This window comes from Lepisma saccharinum, chromosome 17 (assembly GCF_977018435.1).
Source record: "Lepisma saccharinum chromosome 17, izLepSacc3.1, whole genome shotgun sequence".
Taxonomy (NCBI): domain Eukaryota; kingdom Metazoa; phylum Arthropoda; class Insecta; order Zygentoma; family Lepismatidae; genus Lepisma; species Lepisma saccharinum.
Genome location: NC_139245.1, coordinates 149,384 through 173,427, shown reverse-complemented (window position 1 = coordinate 173,427; position 24,044 = coordinate 149,384). Strand labels below are relative to the sequence as shown.

Here is a 24,044-nt window from a genome sequence, read left to right as displayed (position 1 = left end):
TCAGATGCCTCACCCAGAAGTATCAACATCAATTCAGCACACTCCCAAAAGTCAGCGCGAGGTAGCAAGTTCTTTCTATTTGGAGTAGAAAGTATTCTCTTCAGTGATTGTATAGAATTTTCCATAGTGAGTTTCAAACTCCTGTCTTTGATTTCTAGGATGTTAAAACCAGCTTCTGTGTTAATAGTTGACCAAATAGAGTCTCTGAATTGAATGAAATTGGTGTTTTCAGGACCTGATGTTGCACCAAACAATTCTTTGTGAACTGAACTCAGAATTCTTTCAAATATGTGATGCCGACAAGCCAGCATAAACAACTTCTTGTCAAAGAGGTTTTCCACCCTAACACAAGCTCCAATTTTCCATCCTGAGTTTGAAGCTGTAGTGTCAAAAACAAGGGATCTCACATTATCTGAAATCTCCCACTCGTTTGCTAGGTCAAACGTAGCGCTTGCTTGTTCTTCACCTGTTGTGTTTGTAATTACAGGGATACCAAGAACTTTGCCTTCTTCACAGACTGGCATACCAGATACCAAAATCGCTAGTCTTTCTTTGTTTTCTTTTTTGAAGTCTGGAACCAGCTTACCATCCCAATGTAGTGTTGAGTGCTTCGGTGCTGTGAATGTAGCCTTAATTGCTTGCACTGATGATTTCCTAACTTCCTTACCTGCTGTCCAAGTGCTTTTAATTGAAAGAGTTGCTTTTTTCAGTGGAACTCCACCTTCTGTAAGAATTGCTCCCATGAATGCTGTTCGTTGACCAGCTGATAGATTAAGCCTGTCTCCCATGGTTGATATGATTTTGCTTGTAAATGGATTTCTTGGTAGATTTAAAGCAATTGACGAACTTTTTCTACGAAGTGTTGTACCTGTACCTGTTGCACCACTGATAGTTGAAGGGAATACAAACTCAGGATCTTCAATTGCATCAGGTTCAGCATCAAAGCCATCCGAATCAATTGAATCAAGGCTACCAACTTTATCAAATTCTAGGCTAGTACTTGTGTTTATGTTTGTCTTGGTTGAAGCTTCTTCTTGGCGACGCTTCTCCCTCGCAGCACGCTCAATTTCTTTTTCGTTACGAGATAATTTCCTCATAACTTTTGCAAAGTATGTCTTATCAAAAACACCTAACTCCATTTTTCGACATGACCTTTGATCTTCTAAGAATTGCACATCTTCCAGAATCATTTTCCTAGTCCTACATCTGTCATGTTCTATAATAGAAATAGCATTGTCATGTGCTATGTCAAAGTGTAGAAGAAGAGATTTGAGAAAGCTTTCACTCTCAGCTGGGAAGTTCTTCCTTGTTTTATGTTTCCGAAGATTTTCGTATTGCACAATTAATTTATTGAGTTTTACTTTGGAATGTCCAGCTCTGACAGGCGTCACTGGAATGCCAGAAAGCTCCCAAAACTTTTCTGCCTTCAGGATAACGAATTTTATAACATCATCCCTTTTATCTTCCTGCATGGGTCCACGATTGAGAAAAACAAAGTAGCGAAGCACATCCCCATTGGTGGGCAGTTGAGATCCTTTTTTCGGGGTCAAATCTTGCAGTAAATTACTTAAGAGCCACGCTTCAGACACTTCTCTATCATCCTTTCTAAGTACCGGGCCGTTTGGTGTGGATGAAATTGAAGGAACTGCTTCATGAGGTGGTTCTTTCCCCATATTTACACTCATATCTGCCTTGGTTACAACCTATAAATGAAAAATATAATAGGTTACACATTGTTGCCATGTTGTTAATGTCCGTAAAATGAACAAAGTATATAAAATTACAAACAACAGATCAGACAACTATTTTTGAGGTGGGCGGGGGTCAAAACATGGCCTACAGACCTGAAAATTTGCAGGCGATTATGTTTCAATAATAGTAACAATATGGCAGGGGTGCACAAGAAACTTTCGAAAAAAATTTTTTTTGCAATGGTCTAATATACACCTTCATGAAAAAGTGCAGGGAGGCATTTTACTTCCTCAAAAATCTGTTCCAAAATATCAAACCGTCACAAAAATACGTAGACCATGTGACCTACAATTTAAAATAATAGTTTAGAAGCACAATGGAGTATTAAGTTTCGGTATATTTGGCAGATAAATATTCGAAAACAAAAACGCGAATTGTGGAAAACGTAACACTAACAAGTCAAAAAAGATAATGCCAATTTTTGGTGCCATAATATATCTGTATCTGTCACGTGAGATTGATTGATTTTAATTTTTTGGGTGCGTCGCCACTTATGGTTATTATGCACCCCTCAGAATATAGGGGGAAAATTCTGTTATCTAAAATCCTTACCTTAAAATTAAAAAAGGGGTATGGAAAATAACTTTCCCAAAATAACTTTCAAGATATCAAACTCTCACGAAGAGGCGTAAGGCATGTGACTTACAATTTGAAACAGTAGTTTAAAAACACCATGAAGGTATAATTTGAGATATTTGCCAGAAAATGCGCTAAAATGAAAATGTGAATTTTGGGAAAAATAACACCATATAGTAAATAATAAAAAATTAGAAAATACACCAATTTAAGAAAAAATAACAAAATATCAAGGTCCCTACCGATTAGACATAAATAAAACAAGAATATCAGTTGTAATTTATTGCATTAGTAACAGTGAGTCCTAACCTAATTTTTGGCATAATCACCACCATTGTTCTGGCATTTGTCGTAGCATGGCATTAAATTTTGTATGCCCATGGTATATGTGTCTGACAGCAAAGACTGGAACTATCTCTACCGCAATGTAGCTGTCAAATCCTTGCCTTGCCAGAAACCTATTCAGTTAAACAGAGAGATGAAAGTCGGTACATTCAAGGCCAGGGCTGTACAGGGAGGGGTCCAAGATCTCTCACCTGAAGTGATGCAAAGGGCCCGAGTGTACTCAGCTGTATGGAGTTGTGCACATTCGATTGGCCTTCCGTGAATTGTCTGCACCATCGTCTGACCATACTGTCACTAACGACGTCCGGTCTGCACACCTCACATGATTGCTGCTGGCTCTGTGCCAAATTCTGAGCGTGCAATGTAGACTACATCACAGTCGGTGGGAGACTGTATGAGAACTGCAATCTTTAACCTAGAACTCTCCTGAAACGGCTGCATTGCAACTGTACCAGATTACAGTTACATGCCACTTCTTCCTGCCTGCATGTGTGTGTGTGTCGCTCTCCAACCACTAGTGCTGCGTATTGGCACCATTGGAGCTTTTTTCAGGATTCCCCTCGTATATGAACTTTCAGAAGCTTTTATTATTAGTGTCTTCCTGTTTTAATGTGTGGTTATTAAATCAGGTACCTGTACAATGCAATTCTATAAATTCCTTGCGTTAAATTTCTAATACCTACATATCCTTTTCGTCAGCAATAATGGTATAACTGCATGTTGTCAGTTTTACAGTACTTCACTTGGATATACTGTATTGAAACAGAAATCCCATTGATAATGTAAGGAAATATGACACTTTATTTTGTTTGATTCAATTGTTTCACTTATATTGAAGAGTTGTTGTTTGCTTTACAGAGAAGAGAGAAGTAGCTTTATGCATTGAAAAATGAGTCCGCACTCATGGTTCTTGCAAGCAGAGGGTTCCAAACCTCAGTGGAAATATCAACATATAATACCGAGAATGTATAATGAGACTGATAAATTACAAATTGTATTTCTTAATCAATCACTCTTCACTCTTATCTCATTTAGTCGTAACTTTAAAAATAATCAAGTATTTTATTTTAAACTTACTGCGTATGACAAAATTCCGTAATCCTTCCCTAGTTGTGAATTGTAATATTTTTCCAAATTCACTATTTTGAAGTTTGAATTTGTAAGCCCATAGTGTAATATTGCTCATAAATGACGGATGTAGACTCAACAGACAGGTGACTCTGGAAGGTTCTGCCATTGGCTGGGCTTCTGCGCTGGTCGAGCGAGAAGTTTAGCGTGGCAGATCCTTGCCGACTACGAGAGACTTCTGACGTACTGGACACTGGCTGGACAGGCTGAGTATATTGCATTACAGTCTATCGCCCTTTATAGGCCCTCATGGCCGGGTGTAATTTACCTAAAGTCTATTGATTTATTTTGAGTTCTTAAAAGTGCAAGAAAAGGAAATTGTTTTAGTTTAGATTTTTTGGTGGATTGCTCCGGGTCATGTTGGCTGTGGGGGGTTTTGGGCTGGGTTGCGATTTGCTCTGACTCGTGTAGCCTTTACTTACTGACTGCTGACTATCAAATGGGACAAATTAAACTAGGTTAACTGGGAGATAATCCATAGACATTTCTGTTGAATTAATTGTATTTGGAAAGTATAAGTACTAATATGTTTTGTAATAAATATTGGTAAACGAATATTAAGTTCCAATTGTATACTTTAAGTACCTAATATATGATCATCCACTGCGCCGATAAGACAATCCTCGTCTCACTTCTTTGGTATTAAAGGGGAAACAAGAGACGTAGAGGATTATAAGAGCAGAGCATGGTTCCATGCTGGTTCTGTCTCTGGTACTTGTGTACAATTGGCTATGATGTATTGCAAATGATCTTAAATAAGTATGCAACTTCTATTGGGAGACAGTATTTATGTAATAAATATGTACTGGGTAATCAAAGAGATAATGAAACTCCCTTAGAGTATTTAGACAGTAGAGTTCGAGCTGCTAAGATTTTACAGTATGATATGGATGAATGCACTTTTGTAAGTTATCTTGTGGATAGACTTAAACCTCAGTATTCCCAAAAATTGTATCTAAAGGGGATACCTAATACTTTAAATGAATTGCAGAACGAGTTGAAAGTTTTAGAAAAACTTTCTTATTTGTCCAAGGATTTTTGGGGATTACATAATATCGAACGACAATTCAAGGCTAAAGGTCCTGCATTCAAAGAATATACGCCCAAATATTGTCGTAAATGTTCAGCAAGTGATCATTTTGAGCGATGGTGTCCGATGCAAGTGAGAGGTGCTCAATTTGCTTTGCAAGGATCGCGTAGTGACATAGGACCCAGACAAGGTGGTGAAACGAAAGTGACTGCTGTGTTTGTTGACTGTAAAATCAATAATCTGAATTTATTGGCCTGTTTAGATTCTGCGTCAACATATAGTTTAATTAGTGAAAGTCTCTTAGAACGAATAAAGACTAGGGGAACTGTTCGAGAATGGGATCTTGATATGCAAGTGATAGTTTGTAACAACAACCTTATGAATATCAATAAAGGAGTTATGTTAAATGTTGGTCTTGGAAATTTATCGTGGACCACAACTTTTCATGTTTGCAAAAACATGCCTCTAGACTTAGTGCTTGGTGTGAGATTTCAGAAACAGTGCCACATGGTGATTAACTATTTAGAACAAATTGTTGGTTTTTCCGGAAGTGATGAGAAAATCCCTATTAAATGGACATCTGAAAGCTTATGCAAAAATTTTCGTGTTTTACAGAATATAGGTCAAAGACAAAGACAAGATCGTCCTTCATTTCCTGTACGTTCTACTGCCCAGGGTTCAGCCAGCACAGGCCGAGGTGTCGGAGCTCGATCTTATCAGCGCACGAGAACTGACCAAGGTCAACATGTAGCTTTCCAGCAGGCAGCAGGTGCGAACCAGGAAAACTTCGTCAGAAATGTAAACAGTGGTGAGAACTCCTTTCGGAGCCAGTCCAGGACTTCGTGGAGGCCACGAGAGAGAAGGCGTGGACTCGAATCCAGAGCTTCTGATGTTTCTGGCGCATCTTTTGGACAGTTTGCATTAGAGGATACTGAACAACAGTTATGTAAGTTGAAAAGTGAATTTTCTGATGTTATTACTTCTAAGCTAGGACGTTTAAAGAACTTTTCGTATAAAATTAAATTATATGATAATGTTCCGGTACATCGGAGTCCATATTTTGTTCCACCATCTAAACAACAGGAACTAGATGGAGTGATTACTGAATTATTAGAACAAAACATTATTGAAGCATCTTCGTCACCGTACGCAGCACCTTGCTTTGTAATTCCTTCTTCAGGGGGGACTAAAAGACTTATTTGTGATTATTCTGCAGTGAATAAGAAAATAATCTATGATGCGCACCCAGTGGCTAATATGGAAGAAACTATGGCTCAATTGAGTCAGGGGAAGGTATTTTCTGTTATTGATTTGAAAAGAGCGTTCAACCAAGTAAACTTGGATGAATCTAGTAGAGATGTAACAGCCTTTGTAACTCCCAATAATCAGTATAGATATAAGGTCATTCCTTTTGGCATTAGTATTGGGCCAAGTTGCATGTCACGAGTTATGAACCAAGTTTTTCATGATTATAAGGGAAGGTTTTTACATTTATTTTGTGATGACATAATTGTTCATAGTGCTAATGAGAAAGAACATCTGGAACATTTACGTTTAGTACTGCAGAGATTACGAGAATATGGGTTAACGATTTCCCCCAATAAAAGTTGTTTTTTGAAAAGGAGAATAAAATTCTTGGGATTTATTGTGGGGCAAGGAAATTGTGAAATGGATCCAGACAGAATTGAAGCTATTCAAAATCTCCCTTCTCCGAGAAATTTAAAAGGATTATTAAGATTATTGGGTACCTTAAATTTTTATTCTAAATTTATTCCAGAGTATTCTACTGTGGTAGCTCCCTTAAATGAAATCCGAACACCCAAAATAAAGTTTCATTGGGGTTCTAGGCAACAAGAGGCACTAGAAAAAATTAAAACTCTATTTAGAGAACATGTAATTTTGAAATTGCCTGACTTAAATAAACCGTTTGTTATTCAATGTGATGGGTCCTTGAGAGGATTCGGCTCTTGTCTTTTACAAGCTGATGAAAATAATAATCTGAGACCAGTGGCGTTCTTTTCTAAAAGATTAAAAGAAGTTGATAGAAAACGAACAATTTATGAGATTGAACTTATAAGTTTAATGCAAGCCATATCACGTTTTGAATACTGTTTGAAAATTCAGCCTTTTATTATTCAATTAGATAATATGAGCCTTAGTTATATGGTTAAACAATCTCGGAAATATTCCAAATATGCGAGATGGATGGAGAAACTCTCTTGTTATAAGTTTGAAGTGGTGCACATACCCTCTAAGCAAAATGTGACTTCTGATTTATTATCTCGTATGTATGATTGGAGAGATTATCAAACGGAAGAATTAGATTCTGATTATGTTAGTAATGTTAATTTGGCCATGTTGGTAAACCCATTTCATGCCGATACCTTGAAGAAAGAAATGTTGAAAGATCAGGAATTGGCCAATATTAGGAGACAAATGGAGCAAGGTATAAATTTCCCAAATTATAAATTGCATCGAGGTTTCTTATACAAAAGAACTAAAGCCAAGAATTTTCCTTATAGGATATGTGTACCAGATAATTTGAAACATCCTTTAATATTATATTATCACACTAATATGCGAACAGGATCGCATGGTAATTGGTTGAAAACACTTAAGCGTCTACAGAGACACGTTACTTGGGAACATATGTCTCAGGATGTTAAGGATTTAGTTCAATCTTGTATGTCAACGAGCTAAGTGTAAAAACACAACCCCTGAAAATATATTAACGTCTGAAATTGTAACAATTCCTATGAAAAGGTTGTACATAGATATTTGTGGACCATTACCTGTATCTAATGGTTATAAATATATTTTTGTTCTGGTAGATGGAGCATCAAAATTTTGTATATTTGAGCCAATTAGGAAATTGAGTTCAAAGGTATTGATTGATAAATTAGATCATATTTTTATGACTTATGGCTATTGTTATGAGATTGTATCAGACAATGCGTCATATTTTGTATCAGATGCATTTACCAGTTATTTATTTAACCATGGAATTCAGCATATTAGATTATCTGTTGGCAATCCTCAGGCCAATTTAAGTGAAAGATACATACGTACTTTGAAAACTGCCTTGAGATGTTATTATTCAGCAGATCAAACTAAATGGCATGAAGGTTTGAAAAGGATACAGTATAGTTTAAATTGTTCATACCATCATACATTGAAGTATACTCCGTCGGAATTGTTTTTGGGACGACAATTGTGGGATCCATTGGAAGTCCAATGGCAATTATCTGATATGGATTTTAATGTAGCAGATGGTAATTTGCAAGATAAATGGAAAAACGCTATCAGAAATATGCAAAGGGAATGGGAAAAGAGAAAACAATTGTATAAGAAGCGATATGCACCCATAACGTTTCAAGTCAATGACAAAGTATTAGTTAGGACTAAGATTAAATCTTCCTTAGAGGACAAGATAACTAAAAGTCTTTCTAATATGTACGAGGGTCCATATTTTATAAGTAAATTTCTAACAGAGAATTCAGTTCTGGTTAAGAAAGTTGATGATGACAAGTTATGTTCCAAAGTACATGTACATAAATTGAAAAGATATTTGGAGCCCAGGAGAGGCAATAATAGGTAATTTTATACATGGATCGACAAGATCTCTGACTATGTAAGGTTAATTAAGGATTCTCCCATTATATAAATGTAAATTATTGTAGATTTGGTGTAGGTTGACTGTATTATAGTAAGAATGAATGGTTTATGTTTGTAAACTTGTACTGGTACCAGTTTGTTTTCTTTTTCTTTTTGAATATTTACAGGCGATGGAGTTGGAGGGATGACATGCGCAAACCCCTATAACTATTACGAAACCTCGCTCTAAAGCTTGAAACTTGGTTATGTAAGAAGAGTATGTTTGAAATGTGAAAATGTGAATTCTAAAAGGATATGTGTAACTAGTAGTACACTATGTGCTAGAAAATTGTAATTTTTGGGGGAGAGGTTGTTTTGTAAGCCCATAGTGTAATATTGCTCATAAATGACGGATGTAGACTCAACAGACAGGTGACTCTGGAAGGTTCTGCCATTGGCTGGGCTTCTGCGCTGGTCGAGCGAGAAGTTTAGCGTGGCAGATCCTTGCCGACTACGAGAGACTTCTGACGTACTGGACACTGGCTGGACAGGCTGAGTATATTGCATTACAGTCTATCGCCCTTTATAGGCCCTCATGGCCGGGTGTAATTTACCTAAAGTCTATTGATTTATTTTGAGTTCTTAAAAGTGCAAGAAAAGGAAATTGTTTTAGTTTAGATTTTTTGGTGGATTGCTCCGGGTCATGTTGGCTGTGGGGGGTTTTGGGCTGGGTTGCGATTTGCTCTGACTCGTGTAGCCTTTACTTACTGACTGCTGACTATCAAATGGGACAAATTAAACTAGGTTAACTGGGAGATAATCCATAGACATTTCTGTTGAATTAATTGTATTTGGAAAGTATAAGTACTAATATGTTTTGTAATAAATATTGGTAAACGAATATTAAGTTCCAATTGTATACTTTAAGTACCTAATATATGATCATCCACTGCGCCGATAAGACAATCCTCGTCTCACTTCTTTGGTATTAAAGGGGAAACAAGAGACGTAGAGGATTATAAATTCAAATCATAGAGAATAGAGAAATTAAGTCAATTTAATAGAAGATAATATTGGTACTTAACAAATCCATACCTGGATATGTATGAGTTTATTATTTCCATTTGCAAAAACATCGATTTAGTTTAGTTTGTAATTGTCAGGGAAAAATGTAAATTTTGTCCTGGAAAACCTGGAAAAGTCAGGGAATTTTATTTCTGCTTGTTTGTAGCCACCCTGATGTACTATTTTTTTTTTTTAAATGGTCATGCAACCAATTATTTTAAAATTGGTTGATTTGACAGGGAATGACCCATATCATATATGAGCAGTCAAAAAAATCAATAAGCGTAATGAAAATGCCACATTATTTGAAAATGAAGTAGAAATAACTAACCCTAAACACATTGCGGATCCATTCAATAGGTATTTCACAAACTCCTATGTAAACTGTCCCATTGACCCCAATCGTGCCCAAACAACTAAAATTGAATCAAACACTGTACTGAACTCCATTTATTTAGATGGTCCAGCAAGTCCAGATGGTTGGTCAAATCATCTAATTAAAAAATAGCATTTTATAGGTTTGTCGCGTGTTACTCACAAATCCAGAATATAGAAAAGGAAAGTTAAAAATTGTACTTACGTATGTGAGTATAGTGCTCTTATTGTAGAACGACGTTTCAGAGATTGACTATCTCTTTCCTCAGGTTCGTATAAAAACTAAGTACTTGGCATAGTACTGCGTCAAAAATGTAATATGAGGATTGTGGTTAAGGGTTGGTTAGGGTACATTTAAAATATTAAGTTTTTGCTATTAGAAGTACGTAAAAACCAAGCCGTTCCCTAATAAAACTTGTACAGTAGACCTATTCACAGGTAAAAAAGTTAAAATTCTAAAAAACCTGCATAAATCACAATGCAACCTGCAGGTTTGGCCTTTCCTACCCAACTGTGCTTATCTATCCACATGAAGGTCAATTCTCAACGAATATTTCCCCTCCCCTTAATTTTCTCGTTTCCCCTTATTACGTCACAAATCCAACGTGAATTCACGTTCCTCTCTTGCAGCTTGCATAACTTCCGGAGTGACGTGGAAACCGATATTGGGTTCAATCTTCCAGGCTTTATCCCATTTTTTGAGGAAATTGATCCACCCTTCTTCCAAATTTCCTTCGTCCCTATTAAGATTACTCTCCCCCCCCCTACACATACTCGCTGTTTCATACACGTTTCTTCCTAATTTCCTCCCCTCTTTTCTGATTACCTCTTTTTTTGCGATTCTATGCCCACTTTCCAAAAAATGTTCTGAGAGACCCGTTTTGGGAACTTTTTCCCTTATGTCCTTTTCATGCTCGCTCCATCTTTTACCCATATTTCGGCCCGTCTGTCCTATGTACTCCTTCCCGCATTGGCATTCTATTCGATAAACCCTCTTCTGTTTTTCCGGTATTTCCCTAGTTGTCTTTCCTTTCTTATAATCGGTGAAGTATTTTTCTACATTCTTTGGTGCTTTCATCCCGCAAACGATTCCAAAATCTCTCGTTATTTTTCCGATACGGATTGATGGTAAGGGATGCCAACGTACTTTACCCTCCTATTTTCGATTTTTTTCCCCTTCTTTTTGATCCCCTTCTTTCCTAATAATTTTCCGTGCTCTCTCCGCTATCTTATCCATTTCTCTATTTGTGTATCCATTTTTTAATCCTGTTTTTCTTATCCACCGAATTTCGTTGTCTTTTTCTTTTTCATTATTGCATAGTCTACCGGCCCTAATAAAAAAGTTAAGGAATACGTTTTTCTTTGTTATTTCGGGGTGCGCCGATTCCTTGTTAATATATAAGTTCCCCGATAGGGGTTTATGATGTACTCCTGTTCTAATCCTATTCCCTTCTTTCAAGATACTAAGATCCATAAAATTGATTTTTCCATCGCTTAAGTTTTCCCTAGTGAAGTTTATTCTTTCGTCTTGTTTTTCTAATTCTTCAAAAACCTTGTTCAGTGCTACCCCCTTTCCTATTATTAAGATATCATCAACGTATCTCCCATAATATTTAATACCCATTCCTGTTTTTTCCAAAGCTGCCTTCTCAATGAAGTGCATAAAAATGCTCGCTACTATACCCGAAATGGGATTTCCCATCGCCAAGCCTTCTTTTTGTCTATAAATACTGTCATTGACATAGAAAAAGTTATATTCCGTTACAAGGTTATACCATCGTACATATTCCCAAGCAGTTAGGATGTCTATTCCTTTTTCTAACAGCCACCTTAGTAAACAATCTCCCGCCCGCCCCCTCGGTACACTTGGGTATAAGTTAACAACATCAAAACTACTTATTGTATCCTCGTCATCAATTTCCAGATTTTCTATACATTCTTTAACTTCTACGGCATTCCTAACGCTATATTGGGTGTTCTCATTTACCTTCCTTATTCTTTTTACCAGCAATTTTGCTAGCCCATATCCAGGATGTTCGTATGTTGGTATAATAGGTCTAAGTGGTATGCCTTGTTTGTGTGTCTTAGGTATTCCAAAAGCAATTGGTATGTTGCCAACTTTAATTTCCTTAATAAGGATTTTCTTTTCGCTTGTGCCCAATGTAATGCTTGTCTCTACCCCTTTTTTGATCTCTCTTCTAATCTTATTAATAGGGTCTTTCTCTATTTTCTCAAAATCGTTACCTTTAAAGCTATCTTCTAATTTTTGGTGATATTCCTCTCTGTCCATGATAACCATCTTGTTTTCTTTATCAGACCTAATTAGAAATACGTTATTCGCCTTCACCCATTTTCTTACATTTTTTAAATCGCGTCTTAGGTTTTCGTTTACTTTCTCTTTCCGTGTTCTATCTCCCCCTTTCATGTTCGTTTCCTTTTTAATTTCTTTTTGCAAGTGTTGTTCTACAATATTACGTATCCTTTGTCTAACCTCAGTTTTATCCTCCCTTTCGTCAATAGTTGTTACGATCGTTTCTGCTGCTATTATGAATTCCTCTTTTTCAAGTTTCTCTACCCCTATTGCAAATTTCTGCCCCTTGTTCATAATCCTAATCAACTCTTTAGGTGGTTCGTGGGTGGTTAAATTTAAAATGTTCTCATTATTTCCCCACTCCTCTGTTTTTTGTTTCTTATTCTCTAGATTATCCTTCCTATTCAATTTTAATTTCATCAATTTCCTCTCTATAGTATTACTATCCCAAAATTTGGCTTTATCCACAGCTCTAAAGTGTCTCTCTTCAATGCGGTTCCACGTCACTTCGTCTAGTTCCCCACTAACTTCCAAATGTAATCTATAGCATTCCTTATTAAGACGTTCGACTTGTCCATGTGCCTCCCTAATACATTTCCCTAGTATTTTAAACTGTATTTCTTGTTTTTGTTCAATCATGCCTACACTCAACGGTTTATACCCCCATTTTAAAAAGTTTGGTAAAACCCCCATTTTCCTGCATTGTTTTAAAAATCTAATCCTGATTAAACCCTTATTCAACTTAAGGGGATCAAAAAGGAGGGGAAAAAATCGAAAATAGGAGGGTAAAGTACGTTGGCATCCCTTACCATCAATCCGTATCGGAAAAAATCGGAAAAATAACGAGAGATTTTGGAATCGTTTGCGGGATGAAAGCACCAAAGAATGTAGAAAAATACTTCACCGATTATAAGAAAGGAAAGACAACTAGGGAAATACCGGAAAAACAGAAGAGGGTTTATCGAATAGAATGCCAATGCGGGAAGGAGTACATAGGACAGACGGGCCGAAATATGGGTAAAAGATGGAGCGAGCATGAAAAGGACATAAGGGAAAAAGTTCCCAAAACGGGTCTCTCGGAACATATTTTGGAAAGTGGGCATAGAATCGCAAAAAAAGAGGTAATCAGAAAAGAGGGGAGGAAATTAGGAAGAAACGTGTATGAAACAGCGAGTATTTGTAGGGGGGGGAAGAGTAATCTTAATAGGGACGAAGGAAATTTGGAAGAAGGGTGGATCAATTTCCTCAAAAAATGGGATAAAGCCTGGAAGATTGAACCCAATATCGGTTTCCACGTCACTCCGGAAGTTATGCAAGCTGCAAGAGAGGAACGTGAATTCACGTTGGATTTGTGACGTAATAAGGGGAAACGAGAAAATTAAGGGGAGGGGAAATATTCGTTGAGAATTGACCTTCATGTGGATAGATAAGCACAGTTGGGTAGGAAAGGCCAAACCTGCAGGTTGCATTGTGATTTATGCAGGTTTTTTAGAATTTTAACTTTTTTACCTGTGAATAGGTCTACTGTACAAGTTTTATTAGGGAACGGCTTGGTTTTTACGTACTTCTAATAGCAAAAACTTAATATTTTAAATGTACCCTAACCAACCCTTAACCACAATCCTCATATTACATTTTTGACGCAGTACTATGCCAAGTACTTAGTTTTTATACGAACCTGAGGAAAGAGATAGTCAATCTCTGAAACGTCGTTCTACAATAAGAGCACTATACTCACATACGTAAGTACAATTTTTAACTTTCCTTTTCTATAATTAAAAAATGTTCTCAATACTTCATATTACCACTACAGTATGCTATAAATGCCTCTATAAATAGTGGAATTTCCCCAAAATTACTGAAGAAAAGTATAATCAAACCAATACTCAAAAAAGGACTAAAGACTATAATCTAATAGAAACGGGTTGGTTCGAATCTTGATTTCGTTAGGCATGGATCGTTTCAGCGATTAAAAGTAGAACCTGAAAAATAAACACAACACTTGACATGTGTTAAATATCAAATAAGTGGGTTTTATGTTGTGTTAACAGCCAGTAATTTGGCCAGTGGAGAAGGCCATTCAAGTTCTTATTCGCTGGTCTTTATTCACGAGCCAAGTTCAGTAATCAGAGTTATTGTTATTTGCAAGAAATTAGGACACTGAGACATATGAAAAGAAATTATTTAATGAGCTGTCCAAATATTTACATTGATCATCACACTACATACGTTACCATAACAGCTGACTGTTGCTGTGAGTCGACATGCCCATCATGCACTGGGTGAAGACAAGAGACGGCCGTGAGTCACGCTTGCGACGTTCCGTACACACAAACAAATACACTTCTTATTAAACAATAAAGTTTGACTGTAGATCAGAGAGCACACGACTGTTCGAACTGAAGTGAAGAGGAAAGTCTCTTCTGGAGTCTTGTGTTGAAGCTTCTTATGGGTTCAAGCGATGTACCGAAAACTGTTTGAGCAAAGTTTTTCTCTCCTGCAGAGTTGGAGCGATGTATTGCAACTGTTGTTGATGTATCTTGGTTTCACCCTTGATTCTCCAGCTACGCTGCCAACGGTGTGGAATGCCTTCGTTATTGGTCAGTCTACTATAGCTCCACCCCACATGACTTAAAGTCTGCACTGAAGAGTGATAATCGCATATTACGGAAACACAATAACATCTTGTTTGCGAGGCTGCTTTGGAGGGCGAAAAGTATCTCGCTGTAATTAATTTTAGCAGGCATAACTCGGTGCGACTAACTTCGGACAGTTCGTTAAAGTTGTGTGTTCTGTGGCTGTCTAAACTTCACTGAGGCGAAGAGATATTTTCGGGCAGGGTTGTAGTTCAAATTTTGATATCAGTCATATTGACAAGGAAATGTCCAAACTTTAGACTGGCTGGCACGCTCGCAGAAGTTATGTTGTCTGTTTCAGTCTGTTATGTGCAGAACTGTTGTTTTGATTCTGAGCCTGGGCAGCTGCTTATTCCCTCGAGATCAGAGGGTTGTTGTTCAGGACGAGGGTCTCATTGGGGGGTTTTAAATTTTAAAATGCCTGAAGTTTCGTGATTAGCTGCATCTCACCGTTGGCCCCCTGCTTCTCTAAATTTCAACCATCAAGCCGAACGTGAATTGATGGTGACATGGGCCGAATGTGGACTGGATGGATATTAGAGTTTATTGCGGGAACACACTGGCTTCTTTCTCTCGAAGCAGGTGCGGTGATCTAATATATATGCAGGGCTTCATGGGAAAGAATGCTGGTTTCGTTTGAGACGGCTGTCATTCTCTCAGAGAACAGAAAAATGAGATGTTGGGGGAGTCGGAGAAAGACAGATGTTAATGGTAAATGGAAATTTGTACATCTGTCATAAGACTGTAATTAAAAACTATAGACCAATAACGATCACATCATCTTTCTCTAAACTGTTAGAGAAAATCGTTTGTAAAAAAATATAAGATATCTGTGCCAAATATAACATAATTAGTCCACTCCGACATGGTTTCCAAAAGGGTAAATCGACAAGTACAGCTACTTCTCAATTTATTAAGAAAATTGTGAATGCATTAGAAGATAATGAGATACCCTGTGCTATTTTCCTGGATCTGTCCAAAGCCTTTGACTGCTTAGACCACTCTATGCTCATGCAAAAATTATACAATCTTGGCATTAGAGGAAATACATACAAACTGATAAAATCTTTTCTCACAGATAGACTACAGTATACGCAGATACTACATACTGAAAACTCCATGGTTTACAAAATTACAACTGACACCGAATATGCAAAAACAGGAGTCCCTCTAGGCTCCATACTAGGCCTGCTACTGTTCATACTATATACCAACGACTTACCTGCCCCAGGCAATACAAATATTTTAACATACGCAGATGACACAACTATAACTTGCAGTGCAAAAACACAAGAACAATTAGAAATACAAACCTACATATCAGTAAATATAATAACTCTGCACTTAAATTCATATAACTTGAATATAAACTATCAAAAAACAATGTGTATGGTTTTTAATGCTGGAAATAAACTCAATTTTGACAATATAAACTTACAAATAGATGATAATCAAATCAATTATGAAAATCCAGTAAAAAGTTTTAGGATTAGTTATTGATGACAAATTAAGATGGGCATATCATATTGACCAGGTATGCAAAAAAGTAGGGAAAAACTTATATCTCCTAAAACTCCTAACACAATATCATGTGTTGTAGCGATTTCCGGTAAATAACTATGTTCATTATATGTAAAATTACCGAAAATCCTACAAGTCTCATCTCTCTGTGTTCTTGGCGTAAAACGCTTACGTAACACATTAAAACTTGCGTAGTTCCAAAAATTCACACTGTGTGGCAGCACCTTTTCAGCTATTCTCTTGCTCTGGCTTCAACCAGTCTGCCCAAGTTCTAACCACAGGTCAGCTTGATGCGGAAGCAACAGCTGCTTCGGCAAAAATTTGAATTGTGGTTCGCGTATACTTGTCCCATTTTGGCAAGTGCGATGCCTGTGGAATACGTTCACATAGTTGTAAGTATCGTCAACGAACTATCATACAGTAACTACTGACGATATTACATGGAATGAACGAGTACGCTGGGGGGGGGGGGGCAAAGTTGGAAATTCACCCCCACATTTCTTGGACTCGATAAGTATTCGTCAGCAACCGTTGAAGGAAGGAGAAACGTCTACGCAATTACGAGAACATCATTTGAGGTGCAGTACAAGGTATGAAACTTATTTTTGTCAAAAAAACAGTGTGGACATGTAACTTAATTACTTAGTGTTACAAGTGGTTTATTATGATTTTAACAGTGCTATAACCAGTGATTTTGGTGAAAGTGTAAAAGTGCTCCAATTCTACCTTCCTTATGTAATTGGCACGGCCATTACACAAAACACAGTTAAAACAACATCGCAATTTACTCCCTTTTTTTTAATGCGAACCTGGTGGTTTAGAATATTTCACGATAGCATTGCTTGTAGATGAAAATTACGTAATTTGCAATTCTTGCACTGAGCAAAGTAAAAAGTTTGACCAAAAGAACACTACAATTTGGGAAGTTGAATTGCATTTTTCTTAAAACTTGTGAATAAGTCGTGCTTGACACAAATTGATTAAAACAAGTGAATCGTCGCAAAAATGCAACTGGTCTAATAGAGACGTGTGGCAATAGGTGCATAATGCATTGCTAACGCACGTAGGATACCGAAGAAAGTAATTCACCCCCCTTTTTACATCCACTTTTCCTAAAAGAGCATCTAATTTAATGCATAGTAATTCTTGTACTATTAATATACAAAAAAATGGAATAACTTTTAAGACTGTGATCCCGGCCTCAAACTATTTTGGTAATTTTGGTAGCAATATTATTATTATTATTCTTGCAAGCTAACAGTTACAGCGTGTGAAATAAACACAAATCTATACTACGGACTTGTATATCCATACCTAGAATATTGCATAATAGCATGGTGAGGAGCTGCACAGGAATACACTCAAGACTGCTTACTCTCCAGAAAAGAGCAATACGGTATATGTTCAAAATACCAATTAGAAACTCATGTAGAGAATTATTTAGAGAAAATAAAATTATGACCATATATTCCCTAAATATTTATAAAGTAATTGAATATGTGCTAAAACACGGTAAATTAGATAAAAATTCGACCATCCATCACCACAACTTCCACATGCAAGCACACAGACTTGCTCTTTTAGACAAATCACCTCATGTTGCAGGAATAAAATTCCATAACACACTTCCCCCACACATCAAACAAATTACAGAAACTTACAAGAAACTGAAAGCAATTAAACAGTATTTAACAGATATACCTCTATATAATCTCAAAGAATTTAAATAGTTAAACTGGATTAGTAAATTGCAGCATCTAAATTACTTTGATATTGTATGTCTCTTATATTTGGATTTTCTCCTTTACAAGTTTAGTATGTAACACTTATAACTGTTTAACCCATATGATTTATATTGTATTTTTGTGTTTGCATTTGTTATTTTCATTGTAATCCTACTCCACTTGTAATATTTAGTATTGTATGACTTTTCCACACCCTTGGATATGGGTCTACAGAAATAAAGATTTTATTATTATAAATTAACTCGTTGCTGATAATACAAGAAAATTGCATTAAAATATTGAAAATTAACATTATTTAGTGTGAAAAGCTCCATAATGTAAGTTTCCTTACCTTAATTTTTTCATAGAAGCTATAATCAAGCATTCAAGCTTTAAAACAAGGTATAACATGTTCCATTAGAAGGACATGTTGTGCATCATAGCCTTGAAAAAAAAGTGTTTTTTTTTCTTTGTTGAACTAGCTGGGAACCCTATCTTAGCATTAAAATGTATCCCTACATGCTTTATTAAAAAAGGTTCTAAATGGAGGATGCTTTGTTCCCAACATAAACAACTTTTTTCAGAATCCAAATAATGCTCATTAGTTTTAAGGAAGGTTCAAATTTTGTGAGCCAATAATCGCCAAAATTCTATGATAGTCATTCAGCAAGGAGAATTTGGGAAAATCATAAAACATTGTGAACCGTTACCCACCATTTGCTAAACCTGACCACAGAGCAAGTCATGAGGCATTTTGGTCACTAGGTGCAGTGTTTCTCAATCTTGATACTGCAGCATGGTAAATTCATTTTCTTTTATTCCTAGAACGCAAAACCTTCATAAATTTTACGAAATAACATAGATGATATAGTTGTTCAGAGTGAACTGTGCCAGCTCACACTTCCCCCACCTCACTACCATCCCAACTTCCTGAAACAAGGTCTGTAACAGTCGGACAATCATCTGTATTGGAGGGTGTGTCGTAAGTTTGTTTCTTGAACTTAACATTTTTTTTGTATATTTTTATTCTAAATAATATTTTTGTTTGCTGAATGGAAGATTTAAGAGTTATTTGCTAAGTTGTTACACTGTTGTGTAATTTTTAGGTATTCAATTCCCGTTTTGAATTTAGTTTTGCTTATATACATTGGTTAACCATTTTATCCAACTTAATTTAGGTTCTGCCTCTAATTACCTTCATTTGTTTCATTCTTGTTGATTATGTATTTATTCGAATGGTTTCCAAATAAATTCTTAATAATATGCTGTCTACCTTTGTATTAAAGAATTAATAATTTCAAAATGTTAGGTTATGGATTTTTTTTATCCAACTTCAGTTTTTTACAAAACTTGATTATGTACACATTAAATTGTTTATTCTGAATCTTGTCAACAAGTGCAATTATTTTTCTAGGACATACATATGGTCAATGACGATGCAAATAATTTATCCTTGGAGCTCCTTGGGTGTTGCGAAGATGGAACAGCACGGTGTTATGGCAAGGTATTGCATACCAAATAGGATAATCTGACAGGGTTTGTGACATTAATTTTGATAAAATTTTTAAATGCTTTATGTTCAGAGCTTCTGTTTTAATTGCAGTTAAGGCTTCAGCAGTTTGTATGTCAGAAATTAGTACATGATGGAATATGTAAATCTGTGATGTTTTAATTGCTGCATCTTTAGTAGAGCTTTAGTATTGGACCTTTTTCTCTTAGTTTTATACAATGATAACCTTTTTATTATTATTATTATATTTCTCAGCTTATACAGTATAAAATATTAACTGCTGATGTCCATGGTAGAATGGTAAGTTTGAAATCTAGTCAATGTTTATTCCATCATCCATTTCGTCATTATTGTGATCAACACAGCAGCTAGAGAAGCTACGTAAAATTAATAGAAATAACTATGCTGCAATTTTACTTTTCGAGAAATGGAATTTGACTGGATAATATTTATATATATATATATATATATATATATATATATATATATATATATATATATATATATATATTATTGTAAGAATTAAGCAATTCTTATTTTCATTTCAGGTGAAATGGTGAACTTCCTATTCCATTCAAAGATCTTGATAACCATGTGCAGATGTCCTCAGTGGATGGAAGTTTCAAATGACATCTGCAGCTTTTTGAGAGTTTTGAGGAAGGCTTTTGGTGGCTTGGGACTAGAAATGCCACATTTTAGGTATGGTGGTCACGGCATTTATTGATTAGAGCATAATGTGTTATAGTTGTAAGTTTTGGGTAAGGTTGCTTGCTTGATCATTTAGGATGCTGGGAGAGATGAAAGTTAGTTGAAAGGTTGAGGTTCAGTTCCTGGTCACCTAACAGATGACATTTGCCATAATTCTCATTTACACTTATTGTGATGATTAGGAGACGGATTTTTGCATATTTGCATGTGTTTTTCCTTGAGGAGAATTCATATGCTCTCAATGGATTTATCCATTTTGCTTGATGTGGGTTCCTCTGGTAAAGTTTTATAGTGGATATAAATGCATATTTGGGATGTTAGGGCATATTTTCGCTTAATGTGCATATAATTTGCATATGTTGGCAATTAGGGAGCAATTTTCATGTAATTGTTCATTTTCCCCATTCTTTGTGTCAGCATTAAAAAATGGCCTACTTCGTCTGGTCATAGGCACTAGTTGGGTCAAGGACATTCCAAAACTCATATCATTGCAGGTTTTCTATTTGCTAAGATAGAGAACCCACCCTTTCACCAACCAACGACCTTTCAGAGATGAGTGTCACATTTCCAAGTTCCAACAGCAACACTGGGGTTGCGTTATTTGAGGATTATCTTTTAATGTGACATCTTGACCTGTCCATATGGTACAAAGTGATTTTAAGACTTGTCCTTTGGCCAGCCGTTCTTTAAGCTATCTGTCCATAAGCTACCCAGTCTTTTTACAAACTGTCCATATGGTACAAAGTTGTTGTTGTTGTGGCCGCGGTGGCTCAGTCGGTAACGCGTCTGACTACCATGCTCAAGGTCCCGGGTTCGATCCCCGGCCGGTTCAAATCCGGGAACTTTTCTAACGGTGGAAGCGGCCCTGGCGCCCACCCAGCGTAGAATAACATGGGTACCTGGGGGAAACCCTGGGGGGTAAAGGCGGTCAGGGGCGTGATGCTGATCACATCACCCCCACTCACGACCGGATCAAGAAAGTGTGGGGCGTTACCCCCACACCCCTATACGCCTTCATGGCGTGGTGCTATGCACAGGGGAACACTTTACCTTTTTTTTTTTTATGGTACAAAGTGTTTTTGAGACTTGTTCTTTGAAACCTGGTCTTTTAGCAAGGTGTCTTTATGCTACAGACTATTTTTACGATTGTCCATATGGTAGAAAGTGTTTTTGAGACTTGTCCATTGGCAACCCGTTCTTTCAGTGACATGTCCTTATGCTACAGACTAGTTTTACGACCTGTCCATATGGTACGAAGTCTTTTTGAGACTTGTCCTTTTTCGACCCGTTCTTTAAGCGACCTGTCTGGTCTGTCCTACGGCGACCCATTCTTTTAACGGTCTGTCCTATGGCGACCCATTCTTTTAACGGTCTGTCCTATGGCGACCCGTTCTTTTAACGGTCTGTCCTATGGCGACTCGTTCTTTTAACGGTCTGTCCTATGGCGACCCGTTCTTTTAACGGTCTGTCCTATGGCGACCCGTTCTTTTAACAGTCTGTCCTATGGCGACCCGTTCTTTTAACAGTCTGTCCTATGGCGACCAATCTTTCAACGGTCTGTCCTATGGCGACCAATCTTTCAACGGCCTGTATAATGGCGACCGTTCTTTTCACGGTGTGTCCTATGGTGACCTGTTCTTTTGACGGTGTGTCCTACGGCGACCCGTTCTTTTGACGGTGTGTCCTATGGCGACCCGTTCTCTTAACAGTCTGTTTTTCGGTGAAGAAGTTTTTTTGCGACCTGCCGCTATACTATTTTCTTGAAACTTGTTCTTTGGCGACCTGTTTTCTTAGCGACCTATCCTTATGCTACTCAGTATTTTTGAGACTTGTCTTTTGCTACTCGTTCTTTTAGCATAGTGCGCTACCGAATAGTTTTATGACTTGTCCATGTGGTACAATGTGTGTTCGAGATTTGACCTTTGGCGACAAGTTCCTTTAGCGATCTCTCCATATGCTACCCAGTCTTTTTTCAACCTCTACAAATACTTTTCATTGTTTTTGAGAATTGTCCTTTGGCGACCCGTTCTTTTAGTCATCTCTTCATATGCGACCCAGTCTTTTTTCAATCTGTCCATATGCTGCTACTCATTGTTTTTGAGACTTGTCCTTTGGCGATCAGTTTTTTTTAGCAACATGTCCTTATGCTAAAACCTATTTTTACGACCTGTCCATATGGTATACCCAAGAGCGAAAGAAATAGTAGGCAAATTGTCCATCACCATTTTGATTCAGTCCGTTTTCCTGAATGTGGTGATCATGAAAAACATCAATAGGCAGAGGGCTACATCTGCTATGTATGAACATAAATTCATTTCTTAAAACAACAAAGGGTGTGGAATAAAGCACAATGAAAATTGTAATGGACAATTTGCCTATGATTTTTTGTTGTTGACTCTATAATTTGTTTTTGAGACTTGTCCTTTAACAACCTGTTCTTTTAGCGATGTGTCCATATGCTACACAGTCTTTCTGAGACTTCTGTCCTTTGGCAACCCATTCTTTTGGCAGCCTGTCGTTCGGCAACCCACTGTTTTTGCAGCCTTTCCATATCCTACACAGTCTGTTTGAGACTTGTCTTTTGCTACTCGTTCTTTTAGCATCGTGTGCATATGCTACCAACTAGTTTTACAACTTGTCCATGTGGTACAGAGTGTGTTCGAGACTTGTCCTTTGTCTTTTTCATCCGCTACAAATTCTTTTCATTGTTTTTGAAACTTGTCCTTGGGCGACCTGTTCTGTTAGCGACCTATCCTTATGCTACAGTCTTTTTGAGACTTGTCCTTTAACAACCCGTTCTTTTAGCGATGTCTCCATATGCTACACAGTCTTTCTGAGACTTCTCCTTTGGCGACCCAGTCTTTTTTGCGACCTATCCATATTGTCCGAAGTGTTTTTCAGACTTATCCTTTGGTTCTTTTAGCAATGTGTCCTTATGCTACCAACTATTTTCACGACCTGTCCATATGGTACAAAGTGTTTGTGAGACTTGTCCTTTGGCAACCTGTTCTTTTTTGCAATCTCTCCATCTGCTACCCAGTCTTTTTTCATCTTATACATATGCTACTCATTGTTTTTTAGTCTTGTCCTTTGGCGACTATTTTTTTTTAGCAACTTGTCCTTATGCTACAAATTGTTTTTATGTCCTGTCCATATTGTACAAAGTGTTTTTGAGACTTGTACTTTGGCCACCTGTTCTTCTTGCAATCTGTCCATATGATACAAAGTATTTTTGAGACTTGTCCTTTGGTGACCCGTTCTATTTGTGGCCTTTCCATATTCTAGACAGTCTTTCTGAGACTCGTCCTTTATTAACCTGGTCTTTTAGCAAGGTGTCTTTATGCTACATACTATTTTTATGATTGTCCGTATGGTACAAATTGTTTTTGAGACTTGTCCTTTGGCCAGCCATTCTTTTAGCGATCTGTCCATATGCTACCAAGTATTTTTACAATATGTCCATATGGTACAAATTGTTTTTGAGACTTGTTCTTTGGAAACCCGGTTTTTTAGCAAGGTGTCTTTATGCTACAGACTATTTTTACGATTGTCCATATGGTAGAAAGTGTTTTTAAAGCTTCTCCTTTAGCTACCTGTTCTTATGCTACCCAGTCTTTTTGTGGCCTTTCCACATGCTACAAAGTATTTTTGTCCTTTGGTGGGCCGTTCTTTTAGCAGCCTGTCCTCCGGATAACCCAGTGTTTTTGCGACCTGTCCATATGGTACAAAGTGTTTCTGAGATTTGTCCTTTGGCGACCCGTTGTTTTAG

General features: G+C 37.0%; 1 long non-coding RNA gene across 5 annotated transcripts in view; it reads left to right on the top strand.

The window, feature by feature from the left end:
• The window catches only part of LOC146001133 (uncharacterized), a 98,521-nt gene that overhangs the window by 20,221 nt on the left and 54,256 nt on the right, over positions 1 to 24,044 (top strand). For 2 of the 5 annotated variants that reach the window (XR_014443521.1, XR_014443524.1), the window contains exons 2-3: positions 19,472 to 19,561; positions 20,116 to 20,266. This is a non-coding gene — a long non-coding RNA (uncharacterized LOC146001133). Of the gene's footprint in view, positions 1 to 16,857; positions 16,924 to 19,471; positions 19,594 to 20,115; positions 20,267 to 24,044 lie in introns of those variants that run through there. The other 3 variants (XR_014443522.1, XR_014443523.1, XR_014443520.1) reach the window with 3 other exon arrangements.